This window comes from Xenopus laevis, chromosome 2L, assembly GCF_017654675.1.
Source record: "Xenopus laevis strain J_2021 chromosome 2L, Xenopus_laevis_v10.1, whole genome shotgun sequence".
Classification (NCBI taxonomy): Eukaryota; Metazoa; Chordata; class Amphibia; order Anura; family Pipidae; genus Xenopus; species Xenopus laevis.
In genome coordinates, this window is record NC_054373.1 from 76,144,884 (window position 1) to 76,157,926 (window position 13,043).

Here is a 13,043-nt window from a genome sequence, read left to right on the forward strand (position 1 = left end):
GTGGAACATTTATTGTGAATCTTCCTTTCTAGATACTCAGTGAATCCTTGTATCCTTTAAACTGTAGATCTAGAGGGAAGTAAAAATAATGCTGAGCAGACTGGTTGCATTGATGCCTGGAGCATTTGCAGCAATGTTGATATATTAATATATAAATAATGTATAAGTATAAGCCATGACAGATGCATACATATTTACACATTGATAAAGGCATTGTTATTTAAAATTTTTACCATAAAATATTGAAGTTGAATTTATATAATCAATGTGGGGTGAAGTGAAGACTGCCTGCTTTAAGAGTATTGAAACTGGGTGAATGGTTTAGGGACTTCAACAATTTCAAGGGGCAAAAGTAATTGGACAAGCTGTTCCATGGCAATCGCAAGTGGTCGTGACGGGAGCCAGGGGAGGAGGGACTATTAACGCCAGGCCCCCATCAGGTGGACCTGATGCTACCAAGTTATGCCACTGGCTGAAATGGCAATTGCTGAAAACCACCACATGAATTGTGTGTAAAATGTTATATAAATGGCCTATTTTTAAAGCTGTAAATGTAATGTTAACTGATATTTATTATTTATTTATTATTATTAAAGTATTTTCTGTACAACACCTGAACACTGTACAGGTATGGGACCTATTATCCAGAATGCTCAGGACATAGGGTTTTCCTGATAAGGGATCTTTCTGTAATTTGGATCTACATACCTGAAGTCTACTTAAAATTAACTTAAACATTAAATAAACACATTGGGACTGTTTTGTCTCTAAGGAATATAATTAATTATATCTTAGGATCAAGTACAAAGAACTGTTTTATTTTTACAGAGGGAAAAATAAATCAATTTTAAAAATCTGAATAATTTAATTAAAATGGAGTCTACTACTGACCTTGACTAAGGCATTAAAGTAAGTAGGACATTTTAGGCAAGACATACTCCTGGCAGAAGTGAGTAGCTGTTTAAAAATATTTACATAAAGTCGCTATGGCACTTGGTTTAACACCAGCAGCCAGCGCCGGATTTCATTGACGGCTGCCCCTAGGCACACGTCACCATAATGCGGGAGTTAATAAAATAACTTTTATTAAATTCTTTACAAACAAAATAAAGATTGCAAACAAACAAATCAAATGTATAAAATGTGTTGAAAGGAGACACAAAACAGGTACATTTAGCCTAAGAATTGCTGTGTTTTCTTTATAGTGATCTAGAGGAAGCGAAACAAAACCCCCTCATTGAGACTTTGATTTCAGAGGGGGCACAGTACATGTAGCACACCAAAAACAGACAGATTTCTATATTAATTTTATTTGGGGAAGTGTGCATATGAGTATACTTATACTGTGTTTTTATGTGTGTGTATACATGTGTACATGTGCTCATGAATATGCCATAACTATATAAATATTTACAGACATCTGGAAGAAGTAGCAGTAGGAAAGAGTATTAGTCTTTTGTAAAACAAAAACAAAAGATTAAACATGTGAGCTTTGATACAAGACCACCACCTCAACAGATATGGAAATGTAAACTACTATACATGATGCAATTGAAATTGGGTTTGGCACTACAAGATAAAGACTATAAAGGCTCTTTATCTTATGATATCTGGAATAAATATTTAAACACAATTGAAGGACAAAAACAAAATAAATTATTAGCCCTCTTCCGATATACTAAATGGTGGGCAGAAGCTTCTCTCAGAGGAGAACTTGTTTAAATATAAGGGCAAGAATATCAATAACTTTTCTTCTTCCACTAAGGTAATTGCTTGATATACCATATACTGCTTACTGGTATCTATGAATGTGACACTCCCCCTCCCTTCCCCTCCATCATATTCTCCTTTCCTTCTTTTCTTCCTATTTTTTTTTTAATTTCTTTTTGTTCTTTCTGTTTTTTTATTATTATATTGTTTGAAATATAATTTGACAAACCAAGTAGACATTGGGGTATATTTATCAAAGAGTGAAGTTAATAGTGAAGTTCCGCCACTAGAGTGAAATTCCGCCACTCTCCATTAATTTCTATGGGATTTTTATAGGCGTATTTATCAAAGGGTGAACTTTCACTTTCACCCATTAATAAATACGCCTTTCAAAATCCCATAGAAATGAATCGAGAGCTGTGGAATTTCACTCTAGTGGCGGAACTTCACTCTTTGATAAATTTACCCCATTGTTTACTAAAATAAGCAACATAGATGCATAAATATTAGAGATGTATAATGGGGATAATGAATACAACATAACTATGTATCAAAATGTTTATTTGATTACTGTCATGAACATTCTTTCCATGTCTTTATTGCTGTATAAAAACAATAAAACAGTTTAAACAAGCAAAAAAACAAAAAAAAACACGAGCTTGACAGACTGCCCTTACCTTATGTTAGGACATTTCTGATCCAAACATATTTGTATTTGTATGGCTGCCTTGCTTTTTTGACAGACACTATAAGCAGAATAAATAAAAAAGGACAGGTACACTTCACACCATAAAGAGACAAACCAACAATGGAAACAGTGCAAATGTGGTTAGTAGCTTATTTGGACTATTTAAAATACTCTTTAGGATTTCTAGTTATTTTTGGTTACAAAACTTTACTTGTTTTGGTGCTTGATTGAATTAGTAGAATAGAACCTGCTGAAATACCTTCTATGAGGATGAAGAACTCATGGGCAAACATGTTTTTTCTCAATATTTTGGAGCCTGTAGGAATCATTTTTATGGATAACAATCCATACTCTTTAGAAGGGGTGTAACGGGGCTAGTGAACTATGTTGCATCAACTGTGAGCAGCGTCAAACTGGGGTCCCAGGGCCCACAGCCTCAGGGGCCCCCACACCATCCCCTGGGCCCCCTAGCTGCAGAGCCCCCTCTCCCCCCCATCCCAGCTACAAGCCCTCCCCCCCTCGTGTCACGAGCCTGGGGTCAGGGAGGGATAAGTAGCAGGTGTTTAGGGTCTGGGTTAGTCTGGCCCAGTCCGACTAGTCAAACATCTGACTGGGCCGACTGCCGAACCAAGCCCTGACTGCAGTGCTCACTCAGGACTGGAACCGAGTGCCACAGACTCAGCTTCCCCCAAGTGCATGGGCCCCCCCGGACAGTATCCTCCCCTAGTCACTGGCAGCAAGAGACAGCCCACAGCCAGATAGGCTCCTCCCTTGGCACCTCGCTATCAACCACAGACCGCCCCTCTTCCACTAACGTTGGCACTCCACTAGCAGCCAAAGGAAACTTTCCCACCCTGGGAATAGTCTCCTCCCCTAGGCTTTGGCACATTACTAGCAGCCAGAAACTGACATTCACTTGCCAGTAACCATTATGATTCTAATTTTATTGGGGCCCACACCACCCACCGCCTGCATGTGTCATTCACCGGATGGACCATACAGTACAAATTTAATTATTTTATTATGCCTAACAAAATGAACTAAACAAAGGGCCTAAGGGCCCACCGAGGCTGGGGCCCACTGGGTTATATCCTGGGGCCCTAACAGGCCAGTCCGACCCTGACTGTGAACAATGCATAGTATATGCTGACCAAGCAACAAAGGAGCAACTTACAAACCTTAATAAATAAAGGGTCTATAAGTATAATTCTTTCCTGTAATATACACCATGTTTAAATTTTAGATCAATTCCATTAATCATTGATTACTTGTTAATCTGAAGCTATTATGCTTAACAAATGTATTCAGTTGGCAAATTGGAATCTGATTTTGCTACAAATGCTTTTTTCCTTGTGTTTGAAATGTCTTAAAAATCACATTTATACTAATCTACCTCCATGGGCCATGATAAGCCTTTCTGTTTCTATCCTTTCCCATAGGTTTTTGTTTAATATCTAACACTTTAGTCAACTTTTCCCTGAGCATAACATCCCTGTTATCATTGATGTGCAGCTGTCACTGACATAAATACAGTATGTCAGCATCCTTACCACTGTGCTACACTGATAGGTCTCTCGCAATAATGTGACATTTGTTTATGATATGATACTGGGGAAATTAGATTCCCTGTTCAGAATAAGAAACCATACTGGGAGCATTATAACGTATGGTTTAAATAATAAAGGAATGTAAATTATTTGTCTGTGCCAACACCAACATATCCTGAAAATAATTACTTGGATTATATGTAATTTCTGATGCTTACTAGAGTATCTTTTTCAATTTTCATGATGTGTGAGGTTAAACACTTTTGCCTAAAAGTGATAAATATTTGTGGTGTTTATACAAATGGCCTGCAGGTGTCACTGTGCACATGAGTTATACTGTGTATACATAGTACTTGCTATACTGCTTATGAGTGATAGAGTTGGAAGTTACTGTTGTGTAATGGCTGCATGAACCTGCTAATAAAGCACTGTTACACTCTACTCATGCATAGCTACCAAAACACAACAAATTGGCGATGAGATGTCTCTTCTACCTCTGCAGCAGCCTGCACCTTTTCTTCCAAACCCTGGGGAGCCTACCATATCTTTTACTGCTTTGAAAAATGCATTATTGCTGCTGGCCAAGGGGAGATTTCTGCTGCTAGAAAGCGTGCTTTACTTATTCACTGCCTGGTTGCAGAGGGACAGAGTATATTCTATACATTACCATTACCTGATGAAACTTATGAAACTGTACTTACTGCTATAAAGAACTTTTTCATGGCAAGAGTAAATGGTTGAGAGAGCTGGTTGTTACCTGTGACTTCAGAATCTGAATGTAACAGATGAAATGCTAAGAGACCAAATAGTGGAAAAAACAAACTCACCTCACATTAGAGAGAGACTGCTCCTAGAGAAGGATTTAACACTTACAAAGGCTATTACAGTTGCTAGCCAAATTGAAACAGCAGTGGCAGAGGCTAAAGCTCAGTCTCAGTCAGGGAACTGCTGGGAATGTACAGACTGTGGCTTCAGAACTGTTGCCTAATAATGCACAGTCCCAGGCAAAATACAGTGCTAAGGAAAGGGATTCACTGCAAAACCATGCAGCAAATACAAATAAAAAATACTACTTTCGCTGTGGTTCAACATAACACATTGCAAATTATGCTACATGTCCTGCAAAAGCTGTACAGTGCCGCAAATGCAAAAAAGTAGAACATTTTCCTAAGATCTGTAGGTCTGCTAAAGATGTTCATGAAGTCACTAATACAAATGTCACCGTATTAAGTGTGAATAAAGCTGACACATTTATTCCAGATGTTTATATGCACTGTTAGTGCGAATGCTGCTTCTGCTGACAAGGGACATTCCATTAACCTGATGCTTGATACAATTTTAGCTTTTTCTTTAATACCAAAGGATATTTTCTTTAATACTTTGCAAAAGTTCTGCTTGTTGCACCTGCCCTGAGACTGGTCAGTTACTTAAAGGATCCAATCCCTGTGCTTGGTTGCTTGCCAGTGACTGTACAATTTGAATCAAATACTGTAAAATTTGACTTTTACATTGTGAATAAGGGGACTGCTATACTTGTATAGCCCTCTTCTCCTACTACTTTTTTAATCCCCTGGCCACCAATGGATTTTTTTTGTAACTTGTAAGGGGGCCCCTGCCACAAATGTATTTTTTTTAAAAATACTTTTTTTTGGGGGCCCCAATTTTTTTTAACTTATAAGGGGGCCCTGACCATCAATTTACTTGTGTGTGAGGGGGGGTTACTTTTTTAGCGCTGATGTCTGTGTGGTCTTTTAACTGTGATGTGGAGTGGGCGAGATATGGGGTGGGGCTTGGACGTGAGTGTGGGTGGGGCCCAGGGGGCCCCAAAAATTTTTTGTACGGGGGCCCGTGATTTTTAATGGCGGCCCTGCAGCTGATGATCTCTGGACTGCTGAGGGAAATCCCCACTTATGTGAATCCCCACTTATGTTGCTTCAAAGTCCTGAGAAGGACTCCCTTTGGTTTTCCGTTCCCTGAGAAGAGCATGCTTTGTTCTTCAGAGCCCTGACAAGGACCCCTTTCCTTTCGCACCCTAAAGAGAGCGCGCTTTTCTGACACTGGGGTTCCATAACTTTCCCACACAAAAACTCTGGGAGTGTGCACACTTTGCTTGTACTCTGCTGCTTCTATTTCCCAGCAGCACTTCCTCTCTCCCAGCACTTTCTCTCTCCCTCTTCCTCTCAGCTCACAGAGGGTGGGGCTCCTCCCCCCTGCTTGCACAGAATCAATACAGAGGAGAGACAGTGTACTCAGCTTTCAATACATCCCCCTGCTTAAAAATTGTCACCTCCTGGCTGACATATAATAAACATAACCAAAGTAATGCAATAACTTGAAGCATACAAAGTCTTCTGGGCGTGCTTTAGATCACAGTGCCCATTAACATAGATACTAGCTGAAAATGAACTGCATGCAACATACTCAACAGCATACTGTACTTACCAAAGCACATTATATAAACCAAGTCAATAGCAGTATAGTCCTGGTGGTGCAAACACTGGCAGCATATTTACCAAATTGGACACTGCCCCCACCCAGGCATGGTAAAGTCCAGCATGTGCTGCATAAGTCAGTATAGGTAGGGGCTGCCGAACCCTTGCACCCCTCCTCACCTCTCTGGGGTAGTCCTCTAGATAAATCCTCATTAGAAGAATTTCCATCATTCGGCAACAACCTCTGGTGAGTCTCAGTTCTCGGTACAAACTCTGGGGATGCAGGATTAAAATTATTCCTGACAGGATTAGGCCAATCATCAGAAAAAAGAGAGTCCCTCTGGGTTACATCACTGCCACTCTCAACAGGTTCAGACCTTTGCGTATCCAGAGGGGTCTGTTGAACTGGAGGTGGAGTTTTAGTGGTGTTGTGGAAGTCAGATGTACCCACCATTGGATCCTCCTCAATGTCAACACCCGCACACCCGTAGAAACATCACTAACTTGAGGTACAGGAAGTAGGTGATTCCTATGCCAGACATTTACTTGACCTCTGGTACCTTAATCTTGTACACAGGAATCCCAGGCAGCTTGCTCACCACATCAAACAGTTCAGGTCTGTTTAATTGTTGCTATTTATTATATTTGTCCACATGCTTTCCTACTATAGGGGGAATATGTGGAGTTTATACAAATTGCCTGCAGGTGTCACTGTGCACATGAGTTATACTGTGAATACATAGTACTTGCTATACTGCTTAGGAGTGATAAAGTTGGAAGTTACTGTTGTGTAATGGCTGCATGAACCAAATGCAAGGCTTATACAGACAGAAAACGTGATGCAAGAGAACTGCACTTTCAGCATGTATTTTTAGTCAGAATTAAGAAACCAGGAAAACTGAAACAAGGACAATCTAAATTTACTACACCACGTGAAGTGAGATTCCAGCGAGAACCATACACATATGAACTGTCTGATGGACGTACATGGAATGCAAGTCATCTTGCTCCTGTAAGGAATGACTTTGGAAAAGCTCCATTTGATGAAGGACATTTTCCTACTCCTGATGCCAACTGCAATAAACCTGAAGAAAGTGAACCTATAAGGCATACTGAAAGAATCAGAAAACTACCTGCATGGAGCAAGGACTATGTGATGTGAATAATGCATAATATTGCTTTAACATACATACTGTTTAATTGTTGCTATTTATTATATTTGTCCAAATGTTTTCCTACTATAGGGGGAATATGTGGAGTTTATACAAATTGCCTGCAGGTGTCACTGTGCACATGAGTTATACTGTGTATACATAGTACTTGCTATACTGCTTAGGAGTGATAAAGTTGGAAGTTACTGTTGTGTAATGGCTGCATGAACCTGCTAATAAAGCACTGTTATACTCTACTCATCCTCGGCAACCAAAACATAACAATATTATCATGATGTAGAACCAAATGGCATTGGTAAAGTAATGTCATGCCTTTTATGGTAATGTGTATTATGATTTGAAGCCAAGTGATGCACAGATTTCAAATATACATATTATATATATATATATATATATATATATATATATATATATATATATATATATATATATATATATATATATATATATATATATATATATATATATATATATATATATAGTTTGCAAAAACGAAGATGCACACCAGGATTTGGCAAAAAAGTTAAAAATCCATTTTTATTAATTTACATTTAAAAAGAGCTGGTCAACGTTTCGGTCTAATTCTAAGACCTTTATCAAGACCCCTGTTCACAGTAAGCCCTCCATGAATAAATAACTAAAAACATGTCACTCACCACTTCGTGCCCGCCCCCATGATGGTCATGTGACTGAGAGGAAACCCATCACCAAATGTAGAAGTAAATGGTATCTTGTTGCTAAGATTTAAAAACAAAATGTTACATATAAATATATTAAATGAAACATACAGAATCTTAGACATAGTCACTTGTTATTACTGAATGGCAACAAAGTATACATTACAACGTAACCCTTACCGTTGATTTAGAAAACATAGGTAAGAACAGTATTCATTTAGACCTAGAGGGGCAATAGTGTTTAATTTACGTATCCAAAACGTTTCACGTTGCAACAGTACTTTCGATCTGTCACCCCCCCCCGTCTCAAGGGGGGGATGTGGTCTATAGCTATGAATCTAAACGTAGGTAATCTATGCCCCTTTTCCAAGAAATGTTTGGCAACTGGTTTGTTGGTTGTATTATAGTTACATAGTTAAATTGGGTTGAAAAAAGACAAAGTCCATCAAGTTCAACCCCTCCAAATGAAAACCCAGCATCCATACACACACCCCTCCCTACTTTTAATTAAAATTCTATATACCCATACCTATATTAACTATAGAGTTTAGTATCACAATAGCCTTTAATATTATGTCTGTCCAAAAAATCATCCAAGCCATTCTTAAAGGCATTAACTGAATCAGCCATCACAACATCACCCGGCAGTGCATTCCACAACCTCACTGTCCTGACTGTGAAGAACCCTCTACGTTGCTTCAAATGAAAGTTCTTTTCTTCTAGTCTAAAGGGGTGGCCTCTGGTACGGTGATCCACTTTATGGGTAAAAAGGTCCCCTGCCATTTGTCTATAATGTCCTCTAATGTACTTGTAAAGTGTAATCATGTCCCCTCGCAAGCGCCTTTTTTCCAGAGAAAACAACCCCAACCTTGACAGTCTACCCTCATATTTTAAGTCTTCCGTCCCTCTAACCAATTTAGTTGCACGTCTCTGCACTCTCTCCAGCTCATTTATATCCCTCTTAAGGACTGGAGTCCAAAACTGAACTGCATACTCCAGATGAGGCCTTACCAGGGACCTATAAAGAGGCATAATTATGTTTTCATCCCTTGAGTTAATGCCCTTTTTTATGCAAGACAGAACTTTATTTGCTTTAGTAGCCACAGAATGACACTGCCCAGAATTAGACAACGTGTTATCTACAAAGACCCCTAGATCCTTTTCATTTAAGGAAACTCCCAACACATTGCCATTTAGTGTATAACTTGCATTTATATTATTTTTGCCAAAGTGCATAACCTTGCATTTATCAACATTGAACCTCATTTTCCAGTTTGCTGCCCAGTTTTCCAGTTTAGACAGATCACTTTGCAAAGTGGCAGCATCCTGCATGGAACCTATAGTTCTGCACAATTTAGTATCATCTGCAAAAATAGAAACAGTACTTTCAATGCCCACCTCCAGGTCATTAATAAACAAGTTGAAAAGCAAGGGACCTAGTACAGAGCCCTGCGGTACTCCACTAACAACACTGGTCCAATTAGAAAATGTTCCATTTACCACCACTCTTTGTAGTCTATCTTTTAGCCAGTTCTCTATCCAGGTACAAATACTATGTTCCAGGCCAACATTCCTTAATTTAACCAGTAACCTGTTGTGTGGCACTGTATCAAATGCTTTAGCAAAGTCTAAGTAAATCACATCCACTGCCATCCCAGAATCTAGGTCTCTACTTACATTCTCGTAAAAAGAAATTAAGTTAGTCTGGCAAGATCTATTACGCATAAAACCATGCTGGCACAAACTCATAGTATTATGATTTGCTATGAAGTCCAGTATCTTATCCTTTATTAACCCTTCGAAAAGCTTTCCTAATACTGACGTCAGACTAACTGGCCTATAGTTTTGAGGCTGAGAACGGGATCCTTTTTTGAATAGAGGCACCACATTAGCAATTCGCCAGTCTCTCGGCACAATGCCAGATCTCAATGAATCCTGAAAAATTAAGTAAAGAGGTTTGGCAATCACAGAGCTAAGCTCGCTAATTACCCTGGGATGAATACCATCTGGCCCTGGACCTTTGTTAATCTTAACATGTTCAAGTCTCTTTTGAATTTCTTCATGTGTGAACCATGCATCATTAGTTGTATTACAAGAATTGGGAGTGTTAAGAAGGAAACCTTCACTTACTGGTTCTTCATTTGTGTAGGCAGATGAAAAATACGAGTTCAGAATCTGCGCTTTTATTTTGTTTTCATCAACCAGCTGACCCCCCTCTGATAGTAAGGGTCCCACCCCTTCCTGCTTCATTTTTTTACTATTGACATATTTAAAAAATAATTTTGGATTATTTTTACTGCTTGCTGCAATATCCTTTTCTATAGCAATTTTAGCTTGCCTTATAGCTTCTTTGCATGATTTATTGGCCTCCTTGTACCTTATAAATGTTTCGGCTGTACCAGCTAACTTGAAAGCCTTAAAAGCACGTCTTTTCTTACCCACCTCAACACCAACGCTTCTATTGAACCAAAAAGGTTTTGCTTTGCAACGACGTTCCTTGCTTACAAGTGGAATATACTGACAAGTATATTTATTAAGCAGCATTTTAAAGACTTCCCATTTTTGTTCTGTGTTTAACCCTGTGAAAAGCATTTCCCACTTAATATGTTGCAGAGATGCCCTTATACTGTCAAAGTTTGCACGTCTGAAATTTAGTGTTTTAGTTACTCCCTTATAGAGTTGCTTCTGCAACAGAATCTCAAAGGAGACCATGTTATGATCACTATTCCCTAAATGCTCACCCACACAAATGTTAGAGATGAGTTCAGTATTGTTAGTTATTACAAGGTCCAAAAGAGAGTTATTCCTAGTAGGTTCTTGAACGAGCTGGAATAAAAAGTTGTCATTCAGCATATTTACAAACCTACTAGCTTTTTCTGTCTTAGCAACCCCATTACCCCAGTCAATGTCTGGATAATTGAAGTCACCCATTATCTCTAAAGGCCGTACTGATTGCAGAACGGTGACAGTCCATCCGCAACCTTAATGTCTGGTCGGTTTTCCCAACATATGAGAGTCCACAGGGGCATGTTATTAGGTATATCACATGAGTGGTTGTGCAGGTAATGTGATGTCTAATGGAGAATTTTTTACCTGTTTGGGGATGGTAAAATGATGTGCCCGGTGTCATGTACCTACAAGATGTACAATTTGGACATCTATAACAACCGGGTTTCCCTCCACTTAGCCATCCTTTCTGGGTTTTAGAATAGCATTTAATTGGATCGCTTTTGACTAAAACGTCTCTCAAATTGGTACCTCGTCTATAGCACATCATAGGAGGTCCTTTTGCAACTTTTCCCAATGCATTATCTGTCTCTACAATCTTCCAAAGATCCCTGCCCCCCTTATTAATGATCTTAGCACCAGTATTGAAGGTAGTGGTAAAGGTAAGTGCTTGGTCTTTTTTCACTTGTATGGCTTTCTCACTCACCCTACTCCTGGCAATCTCCAAAGCATTTAATAGGACTGTGTCTGGGTACCCTCGCTTCTTAAAGCGAAACCACATCTCATTCAACTGTTGTTCAGCACTTTCATTATCCGAATTGTTACGGAGTACCCTGCAAAACTGGGAGATGGGCAAAGATTTTTTCATTGGGTCTGGGTGACAGCTGTTATAATGCAAAAGTACATTTTTATCTGTAGATTTTCTGAATAAGGTGTAATTCAGACTCCCATTATGCAGTAACAATTCAATATCCAAAAACTGAATTTTTTCGGGATTAATCACATATGTAAATCTAACCGGACTATTCAGTGTGTTAAGCTCATCCACCATTTCAACAAACTCCACTTGTGTGCCCTGCCATATGATGAGCATATCATCAATATAGCGTTTGAAGAAAAACAGTTTATCGCCAAACCGGGGCATAATATAACGTTGCTCGTATTGGTGCATGAATAGATTAGCATATGAGGGTGCCATGGCTGCCCCCATTGCTGTCCCTGAAGTCTGGAGATAAAAATTATTTTCAAACCGAAAATAATTTAAAGTTAAAGACAATTCCAATAACTCTAGTACAAAGGAGATCGGTGGACCATTATATGACGAAGACTCTTGGAGGGATTGGTTAATAGCTTCTAAACCTCCCAAATGTGGAATGATAGTATATAAACTGACCACATCCATACTGGCCAGAAAGTATGTTTTATTTTGTACAAAAGGCAAATCTCTAATACTATCCAGTAGATGTGGTGTATCACGTAAATAAGTGGGAGTATCCCTCACTACAGGTTGTAGTAGTGTGTCTAGATAAATGCCGATTGGATGCAAGAGTGAATCCCGACCTGAAACAATCGGTCGTCCCGGGGGTGAAGCTAGGCTTTTGTGAACCTTAGGTAATGTGTACAAAACCGGGCACTTAGGGAAATCTTGTTTCAAAAATTCATATAGGACCGTATCAATAATATTTCCATTTAGGGCCACAGTAATTAAGGCATCTACTTTACCTTTAAATTTAATCACAGGGTCACATGGTAATGGCTTGTAAACTATAGAGTCTGATAACTGTCCCACAATCTCATTACGATAATCGATATGGTTCATAATGACTATTCCACCGCCCTTGTCCGCAGGACGTATCACAATGTTGGTATCAGACGTCAAAGTCTTAATAGCCTCTCGTTCGGCTTTAGAGATGTTATCCTTATAACGACTATTTCTAGACACATTATCCCCAATTTTCTCAATTCCTTGTTTAAATAATTTTATAGTGGGATTAGTCAAAGGGGGCGTAAATGCACTTTTCAGTTTCAACACTGATGTGCCCGCAATAGTAGAGGCAGTATCTTTGAAATAATCTTTCAGGGACAGTATA